Raw genomic sequence first — 27,089 nt, 5'->3', positions numbered from 1 at the left:
TCTTGTATATTTTTTATAAATCAATTTTTTGTATATTTTATATATACCTTTATACATTCTACCTCACTATAGTATTTTTTTTACCTAGGTTTCTGACTGTAATCCCTTAAGTCTCTGCAGTGATATCTATCTATCTATCTATCTACAAAGCTGATCCGTATAAAAGACAGTTATCGTATTTAATCTCATGCTGCCCTCTGCTGTTACAAAAAAAAAAAAACTACCACGATTGCAGAAAGTTCACCAACGAGGCTGGTCGATCTGGTTCAATAAAAAATGTCTTATGAGTTATATTTTTTTTGTTAGTTTAAGGGAGCTGGATGTGATCTGTAACTCTGGATGTCTTAATATAATAATGTTGTTTAAGATGTGTGTCTTTGTTCTCTTAAAGGTAAGATATGTTATATTTAGATGATTTTGATGATAAAACTGTGATACACTTCATGTCGGTAAAACAAAAGTTTTGCTGCCTTAAAAACATGAGGATCTGTTTCAACTCATGAAGCTCAGTTATGACGAAAGATCATTCCTTCTTTCAACTAAATAACTAGATTCAGATCAACTGTCATTTTAAGTTAATTGAGTCAAGTATGTGGTGAGGACACAGAGAGAGGCCAGAACCATGAAAGCAAAATTAGTTTAATACAAACTCAAAACCCAGAACTTAAAGGTGCTGCAGGGAAGACAAAAACTCAACTCAAACTCAAAAGGAAGCTCCAATGTAGGACAAACAGGGGTAACATCACATATGACTTGATATGCGGGCTGATGAAATAATGAAAGACAGGTGAGACTAATGAGGGGCGGACCATGTAGACAAAAGGCACAAGGTAAGACAGGTGAGGCGTGAACAAAAACAGGAAGTAAAACTTAAAACAAAATTTGAATTAACTGTGAGAATATCTGGCACTTTCATTTCAATTAACATACTTGTATTATTATCATTACTTATATTTATGTGATTCGATCTAGTGTTTGATTGCAGTTATAATTTAATTTGTAGTTAGTGAATGAATATTCAGACAAAGATGGTAATAGACAAGTTCACAGATTTATCTAACGTTTAGATCACCGACACCTTTGATTGTTGATTTATTTTAACCTTATTTTTGTATAACTGGACCAGATCTGGTCTCTAGATCAGAGTCTTAGCTGTCAGCAAACTGATGAGCAGAGTCACCATCGCTGTCAGACGGCAGGAAGCAGAGCTTGACATTCGGATTTCTGAAAGAACAAGCACCAAAGTTTACTGTGTCAGTCAGAGCTCCAGGTCAGGGGTCAAACTTGTCAAAACCGGCCAGACGAGGGTCCAAGATTGCCCCACAGGATGAATTTGCAAAGGAAGAAGAGGAGAAGAAGAAGGAGGAAGGAGCGAGGAGGAAGAGGAAAAAAAGGATGAGGAAAAGTAGATGGGGAAGGAGGAGAAAGAGCAGGAGGAGAAGAAGGAGGAGGAAGAAGAAGAGGGGGAGAATGAGGGAGAGGAGGAGGAGGAGATGAGAAGGAAAAGTGGAAGGAGGAGAATAAGGAAAACGAGAAGAAGAAGGAGAAGGATGAAGAGATAAAAAAGGAGGAGGAAAAGTAGATGAGAAGGAGGAGAAGAAGAAGGAGGAAGAAGAAGTGGGAGAAGGAAAAGCAGGGGGTGGGGAAGAGGAGAAAGATGAGAAGAAGAAGGAGAAGGAGGAAGATGAAAATGAAAAAGAAAGAGGAAGAAGAGGGAGAGGAGGAAGAGGAGGAGGAGAAGAAGATGAAGGGTGAGGAAGAAGAAGAAGAGAAGAAAGCAGCGGAAGATGATGAAGATAGGCAGGTGCAGATGAGGAAGGAAGAGGAGAAAAATGAGAAGGCAGAAATGAAAAAGGAAGAGAGGGCGAAGGGGAAGATGAGGAGAAGGAGTAGACAGGAAGGAGGAAGAGAGAAAAGAGTATGAGGATAAGTAGATGGAGAAGGAGGAGAAGAGGAAGGAGGAGGAGGTTGACTTAGACGAGAAATATTGAAGAAGAAGGGGAGGATGAAGAGGAGGAGGAGGAGGAGGAGAAGGAAGAAACCAGAACTACACACTGGATGGCAGCACTGAGCTGGATGTTCCTGCTCTGTGTCCTAAAGAATCTGAGGGGACAGCTTTACCTCTCCCGGTCCTGCTGTTTGGCCTAATAACCAGCGGTCCCAGTGAAATGGTTGCAGTGTTTTCGGGCTTCACGTCCCTCCTGACTCGCCCATGGTAACCAGGGTAACAGTACTGCAGGAAAAAGAAATCGATATTAAAGGATGTCTCTCACTACAACCACCGACTCAATCATATCTGAACGTACAGCCGTGCAGTCGTTGTTGCTCAGGACACACAGGTGGACTTGACAGTGCAGGTAGATGGTTGTGAAGTTGGTGAAGGTGAACATCCTGAAGGAGAAGCGGGCCGCGGTGGAGACGCCATTCTGGATCAGCTCCACTGTCCCGTCTGCTGGGTTAGGACACCTGGAAGACAGAGATGTCCGGGTTACAACTGACGCCCAGAGAGAGCAGGCTGGGTCGTTTAGTCGAGGTGGAAGGAGCTCTTTTACTCTGCAGTGATGAGATCCCAGCGGACAGGGTAGCCTGCGATGTTGACCGGTGTGGCCCAGCAGAAGTCCAGGATGGTGGAGATCTGGTGCAGATCGACGCCGTCCGTCCGTACCTCCACGTACAACGTCTGGTCCACATCCATGTCAATGTTCCTGCTGCTTGCCAGAGAGAAGCGGAAGCCAGCGTCCTCGTAGGGGATCATTCTGATGTTATAGCGTCCCTGGCCGGAGGGAAGCTTCTTACTCACAACGCTACAAGAAAACAACACGTACAGGAATCAGGTTTGTGGAGCGAATACAGTCTACATGACATCTGTTAGACTTGATAGAATCTCTGTTACATGTTCTGGTGGCACACAGGGCTCAGGGGGCGGTGTCATGTTCAAAACAAATGATCTATGTCACAAATGGCTCAAATTTGAAAAGTAATCACGGTTACCAAAAAGTGCACTTGTCCAAATGTGGCGTTTAGGATACATTTGGTTTTAAGGGGTAAATAAAGTGGTCATCATGATTCAGGAAGAAAAGCTGATCCATACAAAAATCAATGAAACATGCAGAGAAAACAGGATTATTCACCTTTCTATGGGGCTGATGCCCACAGACATGGAAATGGCCTGAGTCAGAGGGTATTCACAGCAGAAACGCAGATTGATCTTCCTCCCACGGCTGATGAGGCTCCCGTGAGGATCCACTTGACCCAGAATGGCGTTCTCATACATGAAATGGGTTCCATTGCTCTGAAAATAGAAAATGATAACAAGGTGCGTGTGTCAGGGGTGTCAGACTCATTTTAGTTTGGGGGGGGGGCTATATACAGCCCTATACAAACAACATAATAACATTATAACCTAATATAACCATTGTATGTCAATTATACCACAATCTATAATCCTATTCAGTCTGCATCGATACTGTGACAGCGTTAAGGGCGTACCCTGAGAGTCGTCCCACAGAGCTGGTCATTGTTGTCAAAGTGGAACACCAGGCGTCCGTCCTGGAGTGTCCCTTTGCAGGAGTCGTCCCGCAAATGGAGGGCGTCGGTGTGGAAGCCAGCTTCAAACAGCTGGCAGCGGGACACAGACATGGTGCCTGAACTGCTCACACAAGAGATCGATGAGTCTGAAAGAGATATAAATGGTTTGTACTCAAACAATGCCGGCCACGCTGCAAATGAAATACATGATTTTAAGAAGAGCCGCCCTCACCGTAGCTCTCATTGTTGCGTCGATGATGGTTCTCATCACAAAAGCAGCTGTGGACGCCATTCTTCTCACCACACCACTCGTACTCTGTGCAGTTGAGCTGTTCACAGGGATCTGAGTCAGCATCAGCTGCAGAAAGAGTTAGAAACAAATCAAAAAGAAAGGGTCACCTTATTTATTTTTTATTTTTTTCCTCTTAATCTCGGATCTTCGCTGGTTCCAGAGTAAACATACCACAATGCAGAGCAGAGCGCCACTCTGGGATGTCTAGCACTGTAACAGAGCAGGTTTTCTCGTAGGCAGCGACGGCAGAACACAGCATGCCGTTGGCTGGGGTGTACAGGCAGAGGTCGTAGACGCAGGAGATGAAATAGGGCTGGGGGTCAGAGTGCAGGTGACAGGCACTGAATGGGCCGCTGGTGTTGGTGATGACGCTGCAGTGTTCTGAGTATTCTTCCACAAAGGTGCAGTCACTCAAACCACCACTTCTCTCATCGGTAGAGCCACATCTAGGGAAGATATTGTACGTTTGATAGTGGGACTTTGTCACAACACGTTTCTATAACTAATTGCCCTATTGCCCATAAAATGTCGAAGTACGTGATGTGGATGGAAATATGTGCTAGTTAACCCTTTAATACCTAAAACTCCCCAAAAAAAGTGAGTTTTTCCTGAGACTGTCACCTTCAGGCTTGCTTTGAGGGTTTCAGACCGGATGTTGTAAAGCGTCTTGAGACAATTTGTATTGTTGTTTTTTTTTGCGGCGCCGGTTGAAGCTGGCAGCTGCTTGCAACAGCTCTTACTCTATCTCTCTTTTTTCCGAATTTAATTCACTTTTTGCTTCCCTTTTTGTGGAGATTACTTTTGTATATACTTTTTTCAGACAGCATTGCACTTTTTTAGTTTTGTTTTTTATTGGGAGTCTCGCCATGGCCAAATATTTTTAACAACATCCAGATCGTTAGGCCTACTATGCAGGAAGCCGGCGGCGTAACTATGCGAGAAGCGGCCAGCGTGCACATTGGTTACAGGAGGGAGCAGCTGATCGCCCTGCGTGGCGCTGTGGTTTTCCCTCGGGACGGACATGGGATCCCTCCGGAGATGCTTTGTGGGACTCGCCGTGGATCCCGAGCAGGAAAACTACATCGAGAAGAGAAGAGACGCTTCACTTTTCAGCGCTGTTTTCTCCGTAACCATGGGCAACGTGAGATCGCTGCCATATAAAACGTTCGAACGGGCCGCACTCTGCAGGCTCTGTGGTGGCGTCGGCCATCCTGTGTGGAATGGTCTGGGGCAGTGGCATCGCGGAGAGGGAAAGGAAGAAGCTGGAAAGATCATCAGGAAGTCCAGCTCTGTCCTGGGCTGCCCCTTGGACTCGGTGGGGGAGGTGGGTGATGGGGGAGTTCTGGCTGAACTGTCCTCCATGCTGGATGATGAGTCCGGCCCCCCTCCATGGTGACCTGAAGGGACTGAGGAGCAGCTTCAGTGGCAGACTGCTTCACCCTCGATGTGTGAAGGAAAGATATAGAAGGTCTTCCCTTCCTGCTGCTGTTAGGCTCCATGGCAAGCACTCCTAATATGTGCAATATGTCTATTATCTGTTCTATCTCTGTCATTTCTGTATGCTGTTGCAAACTGAAATTTCCCCATTGTGGGACTATTAAAGGTTTTCTTATTCTTATTATTCTTATTATTATATAAATAAAACTGAATTGAAACTTGAGCTTGTGTTTAGGATATCCTAGCTCACCCCGGTCGGCTTGTGGATGCCTTCCAACTGTCTCCAAAGTCGTTGTCATCTTGTGCCAGCGTGCCATTGTGCAGGACTTTGTCATCCTGAGAGTCACCGTTGAAGTTCCCGCACATCCCGGTGACTCTGTTTCCACGGTTTTGGCCCACTCTGACCAGCAAGGTGCTCCGGCCGTCAAACTGGACTTTTAAGTCGTTGGCGTCGACCACTATGTAGCTTCCCTGCGTCATCACCTGAGCTAATGTTCCTGCAGCGATGGGAAGAGATGCCTCCACGTCATTGACCTGAGAGGAAGACAGACAGGAAGTGAGGAGTTGTTGTTGTTGTTGCCTGTGTCCATATCAGACAAATGTTGTCCATCTTGAAAGTAAAAGAAGAGTTTACCTTTACTCGTTCGTTGGGTCCAATCCTGACGTACACGCTCTCTGGTTGGTTTGAGAGGTAAATATCCACTGCTGACACAAAGGACACACGGTTGTTGCCGCGGTGATTGTTGGTGGCGATTACCCTAAACTGGGTTTCATTGGTCCCGTGGCTCACACTCTCTGTGATGGTGTATGAGCACGTTTCCTGGAAATGAGCCAGCGCTCCATCAAAGGTGACGTAGTGTGGGTCTCCCCACACAGTGCAAGTGGACAAGGCATCAAAACAGCCCAGCTGGCCGTTTCTGATGGTGCACTCTTGTGCAGGAGTACAAGATGTAGCAGAGCAGCGCAGGTCGTTGGGAGCATGGCATTCACAACGCTGGGAGCAGCCGTCGGTCCAGAAGGTCTCACCGTCCTGAAGCATGTCAGAAGAAGAAGACACTCTCAAAATAATAACACTGTGAAGGATTGTGGGTAATGAAGAGGAACCTATTAATTCCATCTTTATCTTCTTTGTCTTGGTCCTTAGGGACCTTAATGATAGCAACACCTGTGACATAAGTTTCATCCCTTTCCTTCAACCCCTCTTCAACACTTTTCATCCCTTCCCTTTGACACTTTTCTTTCCTTCAACAGTTTTCATCCCTTCTCTTGGAAATTTTCATCCCTTCCCTTCAACACTTTTCATCCGTTCCCTTCAACACTTTTCATCCCTTCCCTTGGAAACTTTTTATCCCTTCCTTTCAACACTTTTCATCCCTTCCCATGGAAACTTTTCATCCCTTTCCTTTGACATTTTTCATCCCTTCCTTTAAACACTTTTCATCCCTTGCCTTTCACCTTTCTCGTCCTTTCCCTTCAATAACTCTCATTTCTTCCCTTCAACACCTTTCATTCCTTTTTTCGACAGTTTTCATCCCTTCCCTTCAACCCCTCTTATCCCTCCATCCATTTGTCCTCATCTCCTGTCGGCCAATTGAATCAAATTGCATCAGTTAAGGCATGGTCTTTGTTAGTGAACTGTAAATTAACTTGATCAGATCGTTTTAGACAAACAACAATGAAGTGATTTAAATGTCTCTTACAGTATAGTAGAATCCATCGTATTGGCAGCCACAGCTTTCCACAGGGACACAACTAGATCCACTCCTGCGGAAGCCTTCGTCACAGAAACATCCCTCAGAGCAAACCTGCTCACAGGTGGCATCAGTGCTATGGGCACAGGTGTGGCCTCAGTCAGTACCACACAGCTCATAATGGCTGTTGGCTGGACAGTCAAGTCCTGCATAAGTGAGAAAGACAATAACAGGTGTAATTTCAAAAAATGTGAAGACCACAACGCTTTACAGTCACATGACAAATCTACCCATTCATTCACACGAGCGCTCAAACATTCATATACCAGTGTCATGCACTTGGAGCAACCTATGGTTCAGTGTCTTGCTCAAGGACACTTCGGCATGTGGTCCACGTACCACTGAGCCACAGCCGCCCCGATCTAAAACACTGGTTTACTCACTGCATGTGGTGTTCTGTCTCCAAGGGTAGATTCGGACATTAGTAGACTGACAGGCGCTGATGTACGTTTCGATGGCCCTGCACAGAAGATCCTGTCCTCGATTTCCCGACACACAAATGTCAAACACGCAGTCATTGAAATATGGCGTTGGGTCCACCTGCTCGTGGCAGAAGCTGAACGGGCCGTCTGCTGCTCGAATCACCTGACACTGAGCTCTGGCAGGACCCTCATCAGTGCAAAGGGGGCAGGAGGAACCACAGCCATTGCTGCAGGTGTAGTTGCCAGGCACCTTCCAAGCTGTTCCAAACTCGTGTGGCCCAGTGACTGTTGCTCCAGATGGAGTTCGGAATTCGTCATTGGGATTTCCATTAAAGTTCCCACATAGTCCACATGTTTGTCCTCTAATGAAGATAATGAAGACAAAATAAATAAATCAGTCAGACTAAAGACTATTATTATATTTTGTCCTGCACCTATAACACATTTGTTTGTCGCAAGCACAGTAGAAAAGTTGTCTGGTTCAACCAACGATCCACTTAAAAGGCATGTTAACATATTTAAATATTAAAACTAACAAACAGGTGTAACATTTTCTTTCTTTGCCCTGGTCCTAGGCAACACTTGAGTGCTGTGGTTGTGTAGAAAATGTAAGTCGTTAAACTTATTTTGAGCTCAGGTGATTGGCAGATACCTGTAATTTGAAGGTACAGAAATAGACACCGTACTCGATCCATCGTACATGACACTCAGGCCAAAATCAGCTCTGACAACTGTTTGAAATCCATTAGCATAGATAGACACAAGACTTCCATTCAAAAGAACTGGCAAGTTTCTTGTTACTCCATTTACCTATAGGATTGGGAAAAAAAACCAAAATTGGAACGACAAAAAAGTTTCTTGACTGAATACTGAACCCTGGTGGCCGATATCAATAAAGGAATGTGAGAGTTTGACAGTTTTATAGTAGTACACAGTAATGTCTGATACCAAAGAGTAAAGAATGGTCTCTAGTGAACAATAATTTGGCTTTTCAGGCTGTTTCCAGAAAATTATACGAATCACAAATTATTTGGACATGGTTCAGCTCACCTCCACCATACCACTCCTGTCTCTGGACATGTGCACTTGATAGCCCCACACATTCACAAAAACGTCAGCGGTGATGGAAACTGGAAGCCCGAACCATGGCTCATTCTTTGCTTCCACAGAAAACTCTCTGAGACCGCCGGTCACGTTACAAGCTGTCGCCAGGACATAGCGGCAGGTTCCCTGGAAGTCGTAGGCCAAGCCATCGAAGGTAAAGTAGTGAGGGTCTCCGGAGGCAGAGCAGGTGCCATGAGGGCTGGGGTGGCAGCCAAACTCACCCTCTACCACAAGGCAGGACTCCTGAGGACCACAGGAGCTGGGGGTACAGTGGACTAGCCCAGTGGTGCCATTACAGGTACAGAAGCTCTGACACAGTTCGCTGTCCCAGAACTGTTCGCCACTTTGGTGGTAGCGTCCTTGGTGGGAGCATCCACAGGCTGTAGGTGGGACACACTGGTTGCCATTGAGGACAAAACCATCGTCACACTGGCACCCATCCTGGCACTGAGTGTCACAGGGGAAGGGGAACGAGAGGCTGGGGCAGGCAGAAGGGCAAGTGCTTCCACAGAGTTCATAGTGGCTGTTTAGAGGGAAGCTTTGCGCTAAAGAAAAACAAAACAGTTTATTTAATGAAGTTATTAAAACTTAAGTTCTGGAACATTACAGCACTCCCATCATTCTATTTCTCCTACCTATAATGGTCTGTCCTAACCCTCTCTCTCTGTTTTTTCCAGTTCTCAACACCCACTAACCCCATCCCTCTCTTTTCCCTTTTTCTTCTGCTTCCATTTTTCATTACAGCAACCAGGGGGACAAGGAGCTGAAGGTCCCTGAGATGTGGCACCATCCTAAGTCTCACTCCCTGGTTTCCTTTACTATCATCCATCTACACCTTTCACCCCCTCATGTCTTCCCCTGAAACCTTTTCATCTCATCTCCTCAAACCCCTTTTCATCCTATCACCTCGACCCTTTGCATCCCATCTCCTCTGCCCTTTTTATCCATCTCCTCTACCCAACCTTTTCATCCCATCCCATCAACCCTTTCATCTCATCACCTCGACCCTTCTCATCCCATTCCTCTCATCCCCTCGACCTTTCTCACCCCGTTCATCCCAGTCTATCGCAGGGCTAACACAGAGAGACACTCACACCTATGGCCAATTTAGACAAGCATGTCTTTGGATGGTGTGAGGCATCAGTGCTAACCACCTCGCCACTGTGCCACCCCCAATAAACTTCTTTCCATCAATTAAGGCGTGGTCTTCTTTGCTTACCACATCCAGTTGCGTTCCTCCACTGTCCTAGGGAAACGCCGTTCTGTTGACACATTAGGGCATAATCTCTTAGGACCTCACATAGAGTCGATGCTGGATCACTCGAACTGGTCAGGATCTCCACACAAGCGTCCACCTGCTCCAGTGGGTCCACCGTGGCCCAACACGGTTCAAATGGCCCGTGCGGTGAGCTGATAATGCCGCAGTACTCACTGGAATTGTAATTAGTTGTAGGAGGATTACGATTCGTGTTTTCTACACAGTGTGCAGCTAAGGAGCCGTCTCGCCGACTGTCCCCAAACTCCTGAGAGCTGTTGACCAGGACACTATTAGGTGTACGGAAGTCATCATCTGGGAGACCGTCATTATCACCACAGAGTCCACCAAGTGAACCGTTGAAGACGCCAGGGGCGGTGACACGCACAAAGTGAGGCCAGACTGTCTGCACAGTTACACCAAAGGAAGTCTTAATGATGATGCTGTGGATGTTGCTGTGGTAGATGCGGATACTGTTGGAGCCAGAGCTGAAAGGAAGTCTGGTCAGCTGACCATTGACCTAAAAGACATTCAAAACAACCTGTCAACTTCTTCCTGTGACAAGAGTGGTCATTAAAATAACCAGAGCGAAAACAAGTAAGTTTCAAATGTTGACTCTGTTGACTCTGAGAGCCCTGCACAAGATTTCCAATGTGCCTGGACTGTTGGTTTATGCCCAAATGGCCAAGTAAAGAACCTTGAACCTTAAAATGTTTAAAATGAGATCATAACATGCAAGAGGGAGAAGAAGGGGAAAGAGGAAGGGGATGAGGAGCAGGACAAGAAGAGGGAAGAGTATAAGAAGAAGGAAGAAAGGGAGGAAGATGAGGAGAAGAAGAAGAGGAAGAGGAAGAAGAGGCTGATGAGGAGAAACAGATGGGGAATGCAAAAGATGGAAAAGAGGGGAAAAAAGAATAAGAAGGGGTAGGATGTAGGCCTGGATGAAAAAGAGGAGGAGAGAAAAGAGGATGAAAAGAAGTCAATAGGGAAGGAGGAGAAGAAAGTAGAAGAAGAGAAAGAGGACAAAGTGGAAGAAGAGGAGAAGGAGGAGAAGGAGGAAGATGAAGAACAAGAACAAAAAAGTGCAACAATTATTCAATAAAACTGTCTCATATTCTTAATTTGTCCTCTAAGAGTTGTTGACATAACACAAACCTGAGAAACCAGAAGTAAACACTAGATGGCAGCACTGAGCTGACATTACACTTATTTTTATTAAAAAATGTACCCAAACAAAGACACATTTCGTTTTAAAAGGTTAATCACTATTTTTAGTTCAAACTTTCCCTGGTGTCTTCAACTGATTTTTAAGAACAGCAGAGAACATTTCAGGTATTTACCTTCACATTGCTGCTGCTTGATATCTCAATGGAGACTTGTGTTCCCTGCGCCTCAAACTTCACCATTCTGGCAAAACCCTGCTGACCTCTCGGCTCTTTTTCTGCTGTTACCACAAAGTGTGGGTGACTGGACGGTTCCATTACTCTGGAGAGGGTCAGTCGACATGCTCCTGGATACTGGTACGTGAGCCCATCAAACGTATGATAGGACCCCGGGCCTCGTATCCAGCACGTGGAGTAGCTGTTGGGTCTGCATCCTCTTACTCCCTCCTCCACACTGCATGATTCAAGTGGGCCACAGCCATGGGACTGACAAGACATGATGCCGTGACTGCAGCTACAGCGCCTCTCACAGTCATCTCCGAGGATTACGGTTTCTCCAGACCGGTAGTAGAGACCCTCGAAGCTGCAGCCGCACTCAGCATAAGGGACGCAGACCCCACCACTGAGGATATAGCCTGGATCGCAGACGCAGCTTTCCTGATTGGGAAGAGGGCAGTTTTGGTTGGCAGTGGGGTTGACACATGTAGGTGGACATCCTGTGCCTGCAGACTCAAAGTGGCTGTTGGCAGGGCAGGGAATTTCTGCACGGAAAACAAAACAACACTTGACATTATGGAGATGTTACCTAAAGAAAACATTCTGAATGACTGAGAGGCGTACCACAGAAGCCAGGCTCCCTCCAGCTCGGTAGCTGGATACCGTTCTGCTGACACTGACTTGCATACACATTCAGGGCTTGACACAGAATGGGCTTGTACCCTTCTCCTATACACAGATCAAACACACAATTCTCCACAAAGGTCTGCGTTGGAAGTTGTTGGTGACAAGCGGCAAATGGCCCAGAACTGTTCTGGAGGATACCACAATGGGCAGCATCGCTGTACAATGATGTTTGAAGCTGAGAACATTCAGCGCAGTCCCGGCCTACACACTGGGCCTCACAGCCGGGTTCATCATCCAGTCCCCAGCTTTTGGCAAACACCACATCGGAGTCCACAAGCTCGCCGTCACGGGTTCGGAAGTCATCTTGAGGGTAATTGTTGAAGTTTCCGCAAAGGCCGCATGTTGCGTTCTGGTAAGTGTAGGGCACACTGATCTGGACATAGAAGTTTGAGTCGTAGGATACCAGTAAGCCGAAGTCGGTGCTGATAACCACAGAAAAGCCTGACTCATACACCTGGATGGTTCCGTTTCCAAGAGAGAACGGAGTCGCAGCAAAGATTCCGTTAACCTATAAAAGCATAAAAAAGATGATTACAATTAAAAATATGAACAAAACACAAACACAGGGAGGAAAGTGGGAACCTGGTTTTTAACACGAACCTTGGCCTCACCATGATGCCCTTTGACAAGCTCAATGGTTTCATTATACACGTTCACTTTGACCAGTTGCGTCCAAGCGACGCGAGTGCTGCCTCTGTGCTCGTTCTTGCCCTCTATCCTGTAGTAGGGCATCCCCATGTTGCACTGCTCAGAGAGAACATAGGTGCAGGTGCCCTGAAAGTGAAACAAAGTCCCATCGAAGGTGTAGTAGTGAGGATCGCCGCTTATGGTGCAGGTGCCCCTCTGCACCGTCTGGCAGGAGTACTGAAAGGAAGTTGGCCGGCAGATCTGAGAGAAGGAGCAGGGCTGGCTGTAACACTGCAGACCGGTGAAAGTGCAGGTGCATTTCTGAGAACAGGTGCTGTCTCTCCAGAATGAGTCACCCAGCTGCACAGCTTGACCTTTAAAGAAAACGAAAACAAATCTCTGTTACTGGTTAAACAAGATGACCTCTTGGGTTGTTCTGCTGATATGTTGGTATCATCTTGTTCTATCACTGAAAAGGTCAGGTGTATCTCCACAGTTTGCATTTTGTACTTTTACTCTGGTGTCTGTTCTGGTCTCACCATTGAAAGTGCAGCCTCTAGATCCATGGTCAATCCGGAAAGCCCAGCGACCAGGAACATTAACGTTGCTGCCAAGGCTGAAAGCTGAGTTGCTGCCTGTCGCATTACTGGAGAATGATCCGGGGATGATGTAATGGTGAGGAGAACCAACAGTGTCAAATCCAGCCTAGAAATAAACATGAAATGGTTGTATATTTTTGGATTTGTAGAGTCAGGTGCTAGGGAACCAGGGCAACCTGATGAGAAATGGGCTACTGGAACAAGACATAGATGGATAAGAGCGGAAAACACGGAACTGTTGGAATGCTACTATATGAGCAACCCCAGAGAGAAGGGATACATGCAGAGAATATGGGACCAATGGTTACTTCGAAACCCACAATCAAGGCTAACAACGAAACATCGAAAACTCCTATCACAACTAGAGATGGACTCCTTCAGAGGCAGTGGAGGAAAGCTACAGATGAAGAGAAGGAAGGTATTGATTGTTTACAGGCAGATGTTAGGAAGCGGTTGGCAGCATTAAGAAGGGCGGAGAACATTAGGAAAAATAGGAAAAGGAAAGAGCGGGCTAGATTAGCATTTTATAAGGACCCATTTAGGTTTGTGAAGTCGCTATTTAGCAAGGAAAAGAATGGTAGCCTTACGGTACCAAAAGAGAAGCTTGAGGAGTACTTGGAGGAGGTGCACAAAGATACGGACAGGTTTAGAAAGTTGGCACTACCCTCTGATATTCCACCTATTGGTGAAATAGTTAGCCAGTGTGATGACAGCCCACTAAAGTGGAAAGAGGTTCAAGATGTGGTAAGACGTGCAAGAGCCTCTTCAGCCCTGGGACCTAATGGGGTCCCCGACCGGCTGTATAAGAGTGCACCAGATGTGCTGAGGTTCCTGTGGAAATTGATGAAGGTAGTATGGAAGAAACAGGTTATTCCCAAGGCATGGCGCAGGGCAGGGGGGATTTTTATTCCCAAAGAGAGGTACTCATTGGAAATAAGCCAGTTTAGACCAATTAGTCTATTTAATGTTGAGGGGAAAATTTTCTTCAGTGTTGTGGCACAGAGGTTGTCCAGTTACTTGGTGAAAAACAGACTAGTTGATACGTCGGTGCAAAAGGCTGGGATCCCCGGCTTCTCTGGATGCTTAGAGCACACCAGTATGATTTGGTACCAAATTCAGTTAGCAAAGCAAGAGAAGAGAGACCTGCATGTTGTATTCTTAGACCTAGCTAATGCTTTTGGGTCAGTGCCACATAGTTTGTTATGGGAAGCATTTGACTTCTTTAGAGTTCCAGGTAGTATAAAAAACTTAGTCAAAGCCTACTTTTTAGACATTCAACTCTGCTTTACCACAGCAGAGTACACCACAGCGTGGCAGCAGCTGAAGGTAGGCATCATGGCAGGTTGTACAATCTCTCCACTAGCCTTTGCAATGGCAACGGAGGTCACTATTAGGTCTTCCAAATGGGTGGTAGGTGCAGAAAGGCTGCAGGGAGGGCTTTGCCTCCCCCCAATTAGGGCCTACATGGACGACATGACGACTACAACGTCAACCGCTCCTTGTACCAGAAGATTGCTGGATAAGCTAAACAGCAACCTGCAGTGGGCTAGGATGAAAGTGAAGCCTATTAAATCTAGGAGTATTTCAATTGTTAAAGGAAAGATAGTAGATAAGAAGTTTGTTATAAATGATGAGGTAGTTCCCACAGTGCTGGAGAAGCCAGTGAAGAGCTTAGGAAGATGGTATGATGCAAGTCTTAGTGATAAGGCGCAGTTTGAAGGGTTGAGGCAGGAAATGATTCAAGGCGTTTCAAGCATAGATCGGTCAGGGCTACCAGGGAAGTTAAAATTGTGGTGCTGGCAATTTGGTTTACTGCCCCAGCTAATGTGGCCGCTGACGGTGTATGAGGTTGCCCTCTCAAAGGTAGAAAAGTTGGAAAGAATGATTAATTCATTTATCAGAAAGTGGCTCGGTGTCCCACGCTGCTTAAGTGACACAGCCTTGTATGGGAAAGGCATATCGGAGCTCCCAGTTACCAGCCTAACAGAGGAGTTTAAGTGCGCTAAAGTTAGACTGGAAATGACATAGGGATATCATAGGCCATGTACAGCAAGGGCGTGGAGGCCTAGGGCTGTGTGCAGGGAAACCTCTGTGGAGCAAGGCATCAGCAGTAGAAAGGAGAAAGATGGTAGTGGAAGAGGTACAGAAACAAGAGGAAGCAGTTAGATGCACCAAGTCAGTGTCGCAGGCTAAGCAGGGTCAATGGGTGAACTGGGAGAGTGTGGAGAAAAGGAAGGTGAAGTGGAGAGAGCTTTGGAGCATGGAGGCTAGCAGGATTAGATTTATGATAGGGGCTACTTATGATGTGCTGCCAACTCCCCAGAACCTAAACCAGTCGGTAGGTGAGGATACTACCTGTCCACTGTGCACTTGTGTCTGCACGCTTAGCCATATTCTGCCAGGTTGTAAGGTTAGTCTTTCCCAAGGACATTACACCTGGCGTCACAATCGGGTACTGAAATGTTTAGCAGCTGCAATTGAGGAAAAACGGGTGAATGTAAATTCCACGGCTGTTAACAGAAAGAATAGATGCATTAAATTTGTACGGGAGGGAGAAAAGGCGAGATTAGCAGGCATCAGGCATAACACGGGACAGCTAAGAGTAGGAGGAGCCTGGGAGATGAGAGCGGATTTAAATGGACAACTGGTTATCCCAGCTGAGATAGCTAGCACCCGACTACGGCCAGATCTGCTGTTGTGGTCTGAGCCAGAGAAAGTAGTCTATTTCATAGAGCTGACTGTCCCGTGGGAAGATAGAGTTGAGGAGGCTAACAAGCGCAAGAGAGCTAAGTATGCAGAGTTAGCAGCAGACGCAGAGCAGAATGGCTACAAGGCTTACACTATATTACCAAAAGTATTCGCTCACCTGCCTTTACTCATTCTATGAACTGAAGTGCCATCCCATTCCTAACTCATAGAATTCAATATGATGTCGGTCCACCTTTTGCAGCTATTACAGCTTCAACTCTTCTGGGAAGACTGTCCACAAGGTTGAGGAGAGTGTTTATAGGAATTTTTGACCATTCTTCCAAAAGCACATTGGTGAGGTCACACACTGATGTTGGTCGAGAAGGCCTGGCTCTCAGTCTCCGCTCTAATTCATCCCAAAGGTGTTCTATCGGGTTCAGGTCAGGACTCTGTGCAGGCCAGTCAAGTTCATCCACACCAGACTCTGTCATCCACGTCTTTATGGACCTTGCTTTGTGCACTGGTGCACAGTCATGTTGGAAGAGGAAGGGGCCCGCTCCAAACTGTTCCCACAAGGTTGGGAGCATGGAATTGTCCAAAATGTTTTGGTATCCTGAAGCATTCAATGTTCCTTTCACTGGAACTAAGGGGCCAAGCCCAGCTCCTGAAAAACAACCCCATACCATAATTCCTCCTCCACCAAATTTCACAGTTGGCACAATGCAATCTGAAATGTACCGTTCTCCTGGCAACCTCCAAACCCAGACTCGTCCATCAGATTGCCAGATGGAAAAGCGTGATTCATCACTCCAGAGAACGCGTCTCCACTGCTCTAGAGGCCAGTGGCGGCGTGCTTTACACCATTGCATCCGACGCCTTGCATTGCACTTGGTGATGTGTGGCTTGGCTGCAGCTGCTCGGCCATGGAAACCCATTCCATGAAGCTCTCTGCGTACTGTACTTGGGCTAATCTGAAGGTCACATGAAGTTTGTAGCTCTGTAGCAATTGACTGTGCAGAAAGTCGGCGACCTCTTTGCACTATGCGCTTCAGCATCCGCTGACCCCTCTCCGTCACTTTACGTGGCCTACCACTTCGTGGCTGAGTTGCTGTTTTTCCCAAACGCTTCCATTTTGTTATAATAGAGCTGACAGTTGACTGTGGAATATTTAGGAGCGAGGAAATTTCACGACTGGATTTGTTGCACAAGTGGCATCCTATGACAGTTCCACGCTGGAATTCACTGAGCTCCTGAGAGCGGCCCATTCTTTCACAAATGTCTTGTTTCACAGTCTGCATGCCTGAGTGCTTGAATTTATACACCTGGGGCCAGGCCAAGTGATTAGAACACCTGATTCTGATCATTTGAATGGGTGAGCGAATACTTTTGGTAATATAGTGTATGTCCGCCCGGTAGAAGTGGGCTGCCGTGGATTTGTGGCAAAGTCGGTGATTGCTCTGCTGAGTGAGCTGGGCATACGAGAAAGAAGCCAGAGGACTGCGGTTAGCAATATGTCCCGGGCAGCAGAGAGAGCGAGCGACTGGTTATGGGTACGTAGGAAGCATGCTAGCTGGGGAACTAGCTAAAGGTAAGGATGGCCGCATGTAGGCCATGGTCGATTTGTTTGTTTGTTACGTGATTAGTTTGTTTGCTACGTGTTTCGGCCCGCATCAACGGGGCGAATCATGGTAGATTTGTTTGTTTGTTACGTGTTTCAGCCCGCATTAACGGGGCGAATCATGGTAGATTTGTTTGTTTGTTACGTGTTTCAGCCCGCATCAACGGGGCGAATCATGGTAGATTTGTTTGTTTGGCTCGTGGTTATTAGTTGCTATATTAGTTGTTGATAGACATCGAATGGTGAGGAAAACAGGGTTGTGCAGTGGCAGTGTAGAGGGGGGTGACTCCAGGACGCTGGAATTCACTGTTAAGCCTTCTCGAGGTGTCGTGGGCCTAACTTAACGAAACATCAGTGAAAGGAGGTGCCCACTTGAAAACCCCAATGACACACTGCATACTGCTGTTGTTTAGGCCAGGTTCCTGTTGTCTTCATGTTACTTGGTAGCTATGGTTAGCTGCTGAGCGGGCCATACAAGCCAGCAGCGTTTAGTTAGTTTATGTTTTACAATGTTTGAAGTATCCTCTGCTGCTCAATGGGCTTACAAGCCAGCAGCTTTTACTTAGTTTATGTAGATTATAGGTTAATTGTCATATCACATGACCGTAGGATTGGTAGGGTTTCTTAGTTGAACAGGGCCTCTAAATGTGTTTTGCCTGGGATTTTGGCACAAGGGATTGTAACATCTTATCCTGTGTATTACTGAATTGATGAGATACAACAATGATGCTATGGCAAGGTGGCACCAGGACGACAGGTTAGCGGGGGGATGCCACCATTACCCCCACAATCAGAGATTGGGTACCAAGCCACAACAGATACCAACCTCAGTACAAGAGCTGCTGACCTGAGAATGAAGATCATGGCACAATTAGAAGCCTGGAACCCCCGTTGAATACCGAAGCTGACTTGTAAAGTACCTTCAGAAGATGTGCTAATGGATGTGAATGCTGCACTAACAACAATCCCTACGGGAATCATCACTGAGACCAATATGATGATACACAGTACAGCAACAGTAATCCTAGAAATGCTTGGGTAACAGAACTACAGAAAGGCAACACGGTGAAGGGGCACCTAGGAAGTACACCAAGCTCTCCATACTTGAAGCACTCGAAACTGCCAAACAGAGACTAACAGCACTGGCTACCCGGTTGAAGAGATACACCAAGGAGGCAGAGGCCAGGAGAATAAACAAGCTGTTCTCCACTGAACCAGCCAAGGTGTACTCTCAGTGGCAGGGAGGAAATAACAATCGGTCAGACCCACCAAGAGCTGAGGTGGAAGAATACTGGAAAGGTATATGGGAAAAAGAGGCATCACACAACGCAGAAGCCCAATGGCTAGTGGACCTAAGAGCAGACCACAGCAACCTCCCAGAACAAGAACCAGTAACCATCTCAATGGCAAGAAATCAGAATCAGAATCAGAATACTTTATTAATCCTTCAAGGAAATTGTTTTGTTGCTGTTGCTCCCATAAAGTGACAGTAAAAGAGTGTCAAAGATGAAGAGCTGGACAGCACCAGGCCCCGATATGATCCATGCCTACTGGCTGAAGAAGCTAACAGCACTCCATGAACGCATAGCAGCACAGATGAACCAGCTGCTAAGGGATGGGTCCCACCCAGAGTGGCTAACCCAGGGCAGGACGGTCCTAATCCTGAAGGACCCCCAAAAGGAACCTCTCCCATCCAACTACCGGCCAATAACCTGTCTCTCCACAACATGGAAGGCCCTATCAGGCATCATTGCGGCTAAGATGAGTAAGCACGTAGCTCAATACATGAGCGGGGCTCAGAAGGGAATTGGTAGCAACACCAGAGGAGCCAAGCACCAGCTACTGGTTGATAGAGCAGTCGCCCGAAACTGTAAGAGCAGACAGACCAACCTGTGCACCGCCTGGATCGACTACAAGAAAGCTTCTGACTCAATGCCACACACATGGATACTGGAATGTCTGGAACTGTATAAGATCAACAGGAACTTAAGGGCCTTCATCCAGAACTCAATGGGAATGTGGAAGACAACCCTAGAGGCCAACTCAAAGCCAATTGCCCAAGTCAACATCAAATGCGGCATATACCAAGGAGATGCACCACTGCTGTTCTGTATAGGCCTGAACCCCCTCAGTCAGATCATCACAAAGAGTGGTTACGGGTACCAATTCCGAAGTGGAGCAACAATTAGCCACCTGCTCTACATGGATGACATCAAGCTGTACGCCAGGAATGAGCGAGAAATTGACTAAGCGGAAAAAAGGGAGGCCGAGGACTAGTGAGCATCAAGGCCACTATCCAGGATGAAACATCAAAAATCCAAGAGTACATCAGAAAAATGGCCACAAAGGATGAACTGCTAAGTGAATGTCTCAGGCAACAGAAACCCGATAAGAGTGCAGAGGAAGAGGAGCAGATCACCTGGAGGGACAAGCCCCTACACGGCATGTACCACCGCCAAATTGAAGAAGTGGCTGATATCGAGAAGACCTACCAATGGCTGGAAAAGGCTGGACTCAGAGACAGCACAGAGGCACTGATCATGGCAGCACAAGAACAGGCCCTAGGTACAAGAGCCATAGAGGCCAAGATCTACAAGAGTAGATCAGATCCAAGGTGCAGACTATGCAAAGATGCGCCTGAAACAGTCCAGCACATAATAGCAGTGTGTAAGATGCAAGCCGGGTCAGCGTACATGGAGAGACACAACCAAGTGGCTGGAATAGTGTACAGGAACATCTGTACCCAGTATGGAATAGAAGTGCCCAAATCCCAATGGGCCGCACCACAGAAGGTGGCTGAGAACAACAGGGCCAAGGTGCTGTGGGACTTCAGCTTCCAGACTGACAAACAGGTCCTGGCTAACCAACCGGACATGGTGGTGGTAGACAAAGAGCAGAAGAAGGCGGTGGTGACAGATGTGGCGATACCAGCAGACGCCAACATCAGAAAGTAGGAACACGAAAAGGTTGAAAAGTACCAAGGGTTGAAAGAACAGCTGGAACAGATGTGGAAGGTCAAAGCGAGCGTGGTCCCCGTGGTAGTAGGAGCACTCGGGGCAGTGATACTGCGCAGAACCCTCAAACTCCCAGGCCTCTGGTAGAGGACCCGAGTTTGAGGATGACACAGATACCACCCGAGGAGGGTGATAGGGACGTTTTTTGTTTTTTTTTCATATATATATATATATGTATATAAAACCTATAACTCTAGATCAGGGGTGGACCAGTAACATAATAACCTATAAATAAAGACGACTTCAGATGTGTTTCTTTGTTTTAGTGCAAAGAAAAGCAAGTACATGATGAAACTGTTTACATTTAATAAATTATTATTGACATTGCTGCATCTGCAATTTAGTTCTGGGTCTTCGTCCGCATCTCTGACTGAAACAGTGCAACCTAGTGGGAAATTGGGAACAGCAGTTATTTTTTATTAAAAAGACTGCAGTTAATCCTTTAACATATAATCCTGAATATTTATTTTTTGCTAAAGGTCAGAAAATGTCCTATGAGTAAGAATTTTTTAACATTTTCCCAGAATACCTGATACTTTGAATATCTGGCAGTTATTTACAATTTATTGCACGTTATAAGAGTGTAATAACCTTCATGGAGAGTTTAGCAAGTGAAATTACCATAATGGTTGTAAGGTGCAGCTCAGCCTTCAGAAACCGAGAATTTTTCAGATTTTTTTCTTTTTTTTTTTTTTTGCGCAAACTCTGATGTAATTACAGTAATCCAAAATGCGCTTGTTCCATCGTGATGCCAGCAACACATCAGGTTTCAAAGGGTTAATTTTTTGCACTTTACTAAACTGATTGTCCCCACAGGCCGTACGCTTGACACCCCTGCTTTAAATAGTTCCAACCTGCACAGAACGAGATGTTGAGGCAATAACCCCGTACTTCATCAGCACAAATGAGTACTGGCCACCAGAGATCAAGACTGCCTGGAATGTTGTTCGCTGAAAGAAGAAAAGAAAAATAACAGTTGTTGTTGTTTTTATAGTTTATATAATAATAGATCAATCTTTTATTATGTAAAATGAGATTACTCACTGTTCCAGTGGTTGGAAAGTAGGCCACCTCATACCATGTTGCTACAAAGACCCACGCTGCGTTAAAGTTCAGTCCTGGGAAGTACTCATTAATGTCGGCAGTAGCTTGTTGGAGAACGCTGCCGTTGGTGTACTGGTTGTAGTAGATATGACCGGTGACTCTGTGGTCTATATCTACCCAGAAGGGAGCGATGATGTCTCTGGATTCATTCATTGGAAACCGCTGAGGTATGTAGCTGCTCCATGGGTTGTCAAAGCTCAGGTGTCCGTTGTGATTGACCTGGGAAAATAAAAATAGTTTAATTTAAGCAAAAGAGAAAGAGGTGTAAGGTTTTCAGTACAAGAGAAATGTCAGCATAAAATGTAATCATTCTATACAGTACCTCACAAAAGTGAGTACACCCCTCACATTTTTGTAAATATTTTATTATATCTTTTCACGAGACCACACTGAAGATATGACACTTTGATCCAATGTAGTCAGTGTACAGCTCGTATAACAGTGTAAATTTTCTGTCCCCTCAAAATAACTCAACACACAGCCATTAATGTCTAAACCGCCGGCAGAAATTACTTTTACGTACATAAATCTGGTTGTAGGACTGTCCGAAGTACACAAAAGGTCGTTGCAGGGTAATTGTAGGAGAACTTCCATCATCTGATGAAGAGCTCTCTGTTCCCAGGATTGGGTAGAGGGGACCTGGAAAAGATAAAAGCTGCTTTTAACATTTCTAGATCACCACACCAAACTATTAACATCCATCATCCTCCACGCCTGGTGTGTCACAACAGGAACAAAACAAGAAAAGCACAGGTGAATACAAACTACTGAGAAACAATCAGGATTCCATAACTGAAAGTAAAAGCAGCCGACATGCAGTGATAATGAAGTATTAAACCTTTTTGACACCAGAGTCTTTGCTTTAAGTCTAAACATAATATATAAGCATGTCACTGTATATCTTTAAGTGTTAAGGGGTGGGACTCAATTAAAAAATATATAATCTAATTAATTAGAGGCTTTGTAATTAATTAATCTCAATTAAATCGAATCAAATTTTATTTATATGGCACTTTTCATACATAAAAGCAATACAAAGTGCCTAAAATGTTTTTCTAAAAAAAAAATGTAGATAAAGCATACAATGAAAATAGTATAGAACAGAGATTAAATATGATAAAAAGTCTGATTAAAAGGAAAAAAAGAACTCAATGAAATCAATTAAAAGCCTGATTGAAAAGGTTGGTCTTGAGTCTCTTTTTAAAAACATCAACAGTCTCTGTGGCCCTGAGGTTCTCCGACAGGCTGTTCCACAATTGGGGGCCATAATAACTAAAAGCCGCCTCCCTGTGTGTTTTCGATCTAACTTTTGGTATGGTTAAAAGGCCAGTGCCGGAAGACCTCAGGGTTGATATGGTTGCGCTGCGGGAAATTAATCACATTTTAATCGCATAACAATATTTGCCCCCAACACTTTTTAATTGAAATGGATTTTCAACTGTATCACATAATAGACACAAACATGAATATTGTAAACTCAAACTCTTTTAATTTCTGAAAAAATGCATTTAATTGCATTTCAATTCAAAACAGTAGAAAAAGAAAGAAAATATCCCTGGTCAAAACTGAACAGACCTAAAGTTAAAATGCTATTTTTAGTAGTTTAAGTACTTTTTCAAAACAATATTGGCTTAAAAATAATAGTAAAAAAATAAATAAACAGTTTGGGCTGCCGACACGTCTTGCCCATACTGGGACCGGGACTGTTAGCACTAACAGCTCCGGCGCTTTGCATTTAGATGGCACCATAGGGTTGAAGTACTTCGGGGGTTTGTACTTTTTTTTTTTTTACAATTTGCACAAAACCCCGCTTTTGTCAAGGCTTCCATCAGATAGTTTTGAATGAAAGCATGTTACTAAGACTGATGGAAGGCAAATTTTATTTAAAAAAAAAAAAAAAAAAAACTATCTGACGGAAGCCTTGATAAAAGTGGAGTTTTGTGCAAATTGCTCAAAAAAGAAAAAGAGTTTGCATACCACCGAAGCACTTCAACCCTACAGTACCATCTAAATGCAAAGCATGTTGCAGTGAGCACAGAAACCATTGTAGCTGTTTGTTTTTTTTTGTTTGTTTTTTTTTTTTTTACCATTTAAAGTCAATAGTGTTCTGAAAAGTACTTAAAGTACTTAAAATTAGTACTCCAAATTAGCTTCATTTCTATCAAAATTGTTAAATGAATGATGCTAATTTACGTTCAGTTTTATGATAATGTAGAATTATTCTAAGGGTTTATAGACTGTGCACAGCCCTTACCTAAAGATAAAAAAGGAAGTAAGAAAGCAAGTCCATCTGTTCAGGGTGGTTTTCATGTGTTTTTATTTTTTTAATCATGATACTCAGCTACGAGGCAGCGTATGAACTTATCTATGTCGCCCACACTGAGGTGAGACAGTGAATTCTTAGACCTGACACATATTGAGTGTGGTACGATCAGGGAAGTAGAAGAAACTGGAACTCTTTGAGAAAAATACTTTATACTGAAGATTGTTTTGTGTTGCTTTCCTTTTTATATGCGCAAATAAGATGAAGAGTACTTAAAGTACTTAAAATGGCACTTTAACTTTAGGTCTGTTCAGTTTTGACCAGAGATATTTTCTTTCTTTTTCTGCTGTTTTGAATTGAAATGCAATTAAATAAATTTTTTTCAGACATTAAAAGAGTTTGAGTTTAGATTTTGTTGGAGTTTTGAGTTCATGTCTGTGTCTATTATTTGAGTCAGTCGTCCAATAAAATCCATTTAAATTTAAAAATGTTGCTTTTTGGGGCAAATATTGTTATGAGATTAAAATGTGATTAATTGAGATTAATTAATTAATTACAAAGCCTCTAATTAGTTAGATTATTTTTTTTTAGTCAAGTCCCACCCCTAGAAAAAAACATATTAGGTCAAATTAGCTTAGCATTTAGACTGGAAACAGGAAAATGTGTAGCTAGCCTAAAACCTGCCATTAAGAGCTTCAGTCAGCAAAGAAGAGTTTCTTTTCCAAAAGCTGACTAGACTTAAATGAAACTGAGGTAATTAAAACTAACTGCCTTTATCAACACCTAGTAACGGTGATATTACATCATCTTAGTTATGTCATTTCCCCATGCAGAAGCGACCTCTTAGTGGTAGTACCAAACAAATGCTTACCCCTCTCACAACGATTGGTACCAGCGCTGTAGTAATCACCAGGCAGACACAAGCATATAAAGGTCTGATTGGCACGAGCCTCACAAGTGCTTCCTGAGCTGCAAGGGTTATTATTACAGGGATCTTGAAATGAAAAGAAGCATCATGTGAGTACTGGTATTGTTGTTGAAGAAGCTGTGACCTGTGGCTGATGTTGTTGGGGTAGTACCTGGAGCTGGTGTTGGAGCCGTTGTAGTACCTGGAGCTACCGTAGTACCTGGAGCCACTGTTGTACCAGGAGCTGCTGTAGTAACTGGAGCTGCTGAATTATCTAGAGCTGTTGTCATATCACGAGTCACTGTTGTTGTTGTTGTTGGAGCCTCTGTTGTTGTACTTTCTTGTGCTACAGCTGTATGTACAGCTAAAAGAAGATAAAACTTCATTTGCCAGAGAGACACAAAATTGCAATACATGTTTGTTAAATGCCAGAACCATTGCTAGAGTTCAGTTGTTTTCATTGTTGTAGCTAAAGGGGCTGAGGGTGTGTGGTTAAAGCAGCACAATATACTGTAGTAATAAGTGATAAGCTGTAGTGAAAGAGTTAAACCTCAGATGACTTTACTACGCCAACAATCCCGACTCTAGTTTATTTACATTCAGTTTTATTATAAAGTAGAATGATTATAAGGGTTTATAGGCTGTACCCAGCCCTTACCTAAAGATGAAAAAGGAAGTAAGAAAGCAAGTCCATCTGTTGTAAATATTTTTCTCTGACAATAGATTAATAATAATAGTAGTAGGTTACAATAACAAATGCTTTTATTTTGAAATAGAAATGTGTTGTGTTGTCTTCCAACGGTGTAGCGTTTAGACTTTAAGTTGCTACAAAAGAATCTTATGGTTGCTAGGTTACGATTCATTTATGTCGCCGCTGTTGTTTTCTTCCTTGTTTTCATACATTAATTATTGTAGCAGCTTGAAATTTAAAGATTGACCAATGGTTCTTTTATATTTTTATTTTTTTTAACATGACACTTAGCTACGAGGCAGCATATGAACTTATCTATGTCGCCCACACTGAGGTTGAGACAGTGAATTCTTAGACCTGACACATATTGAGTGTGGTACGATAAGGGAAGTAGAAGAAACTGGAACTTTTTGAGAAAAATACTTTAAACTGATCTAAAATATCTAAATGAAGAAAAGGTGGAGGTAATTAAGCGTAGTTTCATGTTGTTTTCCTTTTTATATGAACAAATAAGATGAAGAAACAAAGAAAGGTCTTCCACATCAATAAGTCCCACTAATGAACTCCCAGAACTAAAACCAGTTCCCTGCGTCTGTCTAATAAAGGTCGTATAAATCTCATGTTGGGTTTTTAAGTATGTAAAGCATTAATCAGACTAGAGATCAAACCTTCCTTGAGTGGAATGTGACTTCCCAAAGAAAGGTAGGATATCAACGGGGTCAGAGGTAAGGTCAGACTTTCAACATCAAACTCAAACAGTCAAACACTTTTCTTTGTTCGTTAGTGCACTAAAACTATCCAGACAGGAAGAAGAAACAGTTGAAAGGCAAAGCTTGTGTCTTTGTTGTCAACTCAACTTTTAAATAATGCACATAATTGTGAGTCTAAAATTTGAGTTTGTTTAGAATCAAAACTAGGAATTATCCCTGGATTAGAAATGACAATGACAACAATCTTTCTATCTGTTATCTAAAAGCCTTTTAAACGTCAGCTGTGTGCTCATTTAATAACGTTAAAACCCAATGCGAACAGGAATAATCTGAAATTCAATAAAAGATGCGGAAATCAAAAGACGAGGATATTTCTCTCAGTTGTAGAGTTTATGTGATGAGGGAGTTTTTGATCGTCTGCTCCTCTTATCATCAACATTAAAGACTTTGCATGTATAGGATTTAATAAAATCAGGATACTTACCAATAATTGCAACAACTATCCAAAGGACAGAACAGAATTTGAAGTTTTGTGCCATTTTCAGTAAATAGAAGCACAAAACTTCAACAAAAGAAAGGCAGATGCTGAGAGCTACGAGTGGACGAGGCTTCAGCACTGAACAACCTTGGAGGATGAGAGTTCAGGTGTCTTGTACTGATGGTTTTAATCATTAGCCACTCCTCTTAGCATGGGCGTTACACCTGTGGGGGAATTTTCAACAAGGTAATTTCACCTAGGGAAGCAACATGAAACTACACAATGTGGCACTTTTTCCTAAGTTATTGGCTGGGAACAGGGAAGTGAAGATCAAATTTTCTTGGCAGTCATTTTATGATTTTATGGTAGTTCCACCTGAGACGCCTTTTTCAAACTTCATCTCAGGTCCAGTTCAGTCACAAATGTGTCCCCACTCAATCACCTCACACAGGAATCCCCATCCACTGAGGAGAATGTAATCAATAGCAAAAAGTCTGAAGACATTTCATTACAAAGTGACATTACATTTATTGTT

General features: G+C 44.1%; 1 pseudogene across 1 annotated transcript; it reads right to left on the bottom strand.

The window, feature by feature from the left end:
• Positions 1–623: 623 nt before the first annotated feature.
• Positions 624–27,089, bottom strand: LOC311504319 (alpha-tectorin-like; annotated as a pseudogene). Its single transcript, XR_014699891.1, has 25 exons — positions 26,561–27,089; positions 24,848–25,039; positions 24,640–24,762; positions 22,029–22,144; positions 21,446–21,724; positions 21,256–21,351; positions 13,022–13,187; positions 12,456–12,856; positions 11,793–12,363; positions 11,130–11,713; positions 9,754–10,309; positions 8,481–9,079; positions 8,083–8,240; positions 7,392–7,792; positions 6,958–7,154; positions 5,892–6,287; positions 5,508–5,791; positions 3,992–4,266; positions 3,761–3,886; positions 3,490–3,674; positions 3,132–3,292; positions 2,553–2,804; positions 2,307–2,466; positions 2,122–2,233; positions 624–1,224 (listed from the first exon to the last, which is right to left on the bottom strand). The product of XR_014699891.1 is annotated as an alpha-tectorin-like (transcript).

The sequence above is a fragment of the Chelon labrosus genome, assembly GCF_963514085.1.
Source record: "Chelon labrosus genome assembly, chromosome: 19".
Lineage (NCBI taxonomy): Eukaryota > Metazoa > Chordata > Actinopteri > Mugiliformes > Mugilidae > Chelon > Chelon labrosus.
Note: the sequence above shows the minus strand (reverse complement) of the source record. Positions and strands in the feature narration are given on the sequence as shown.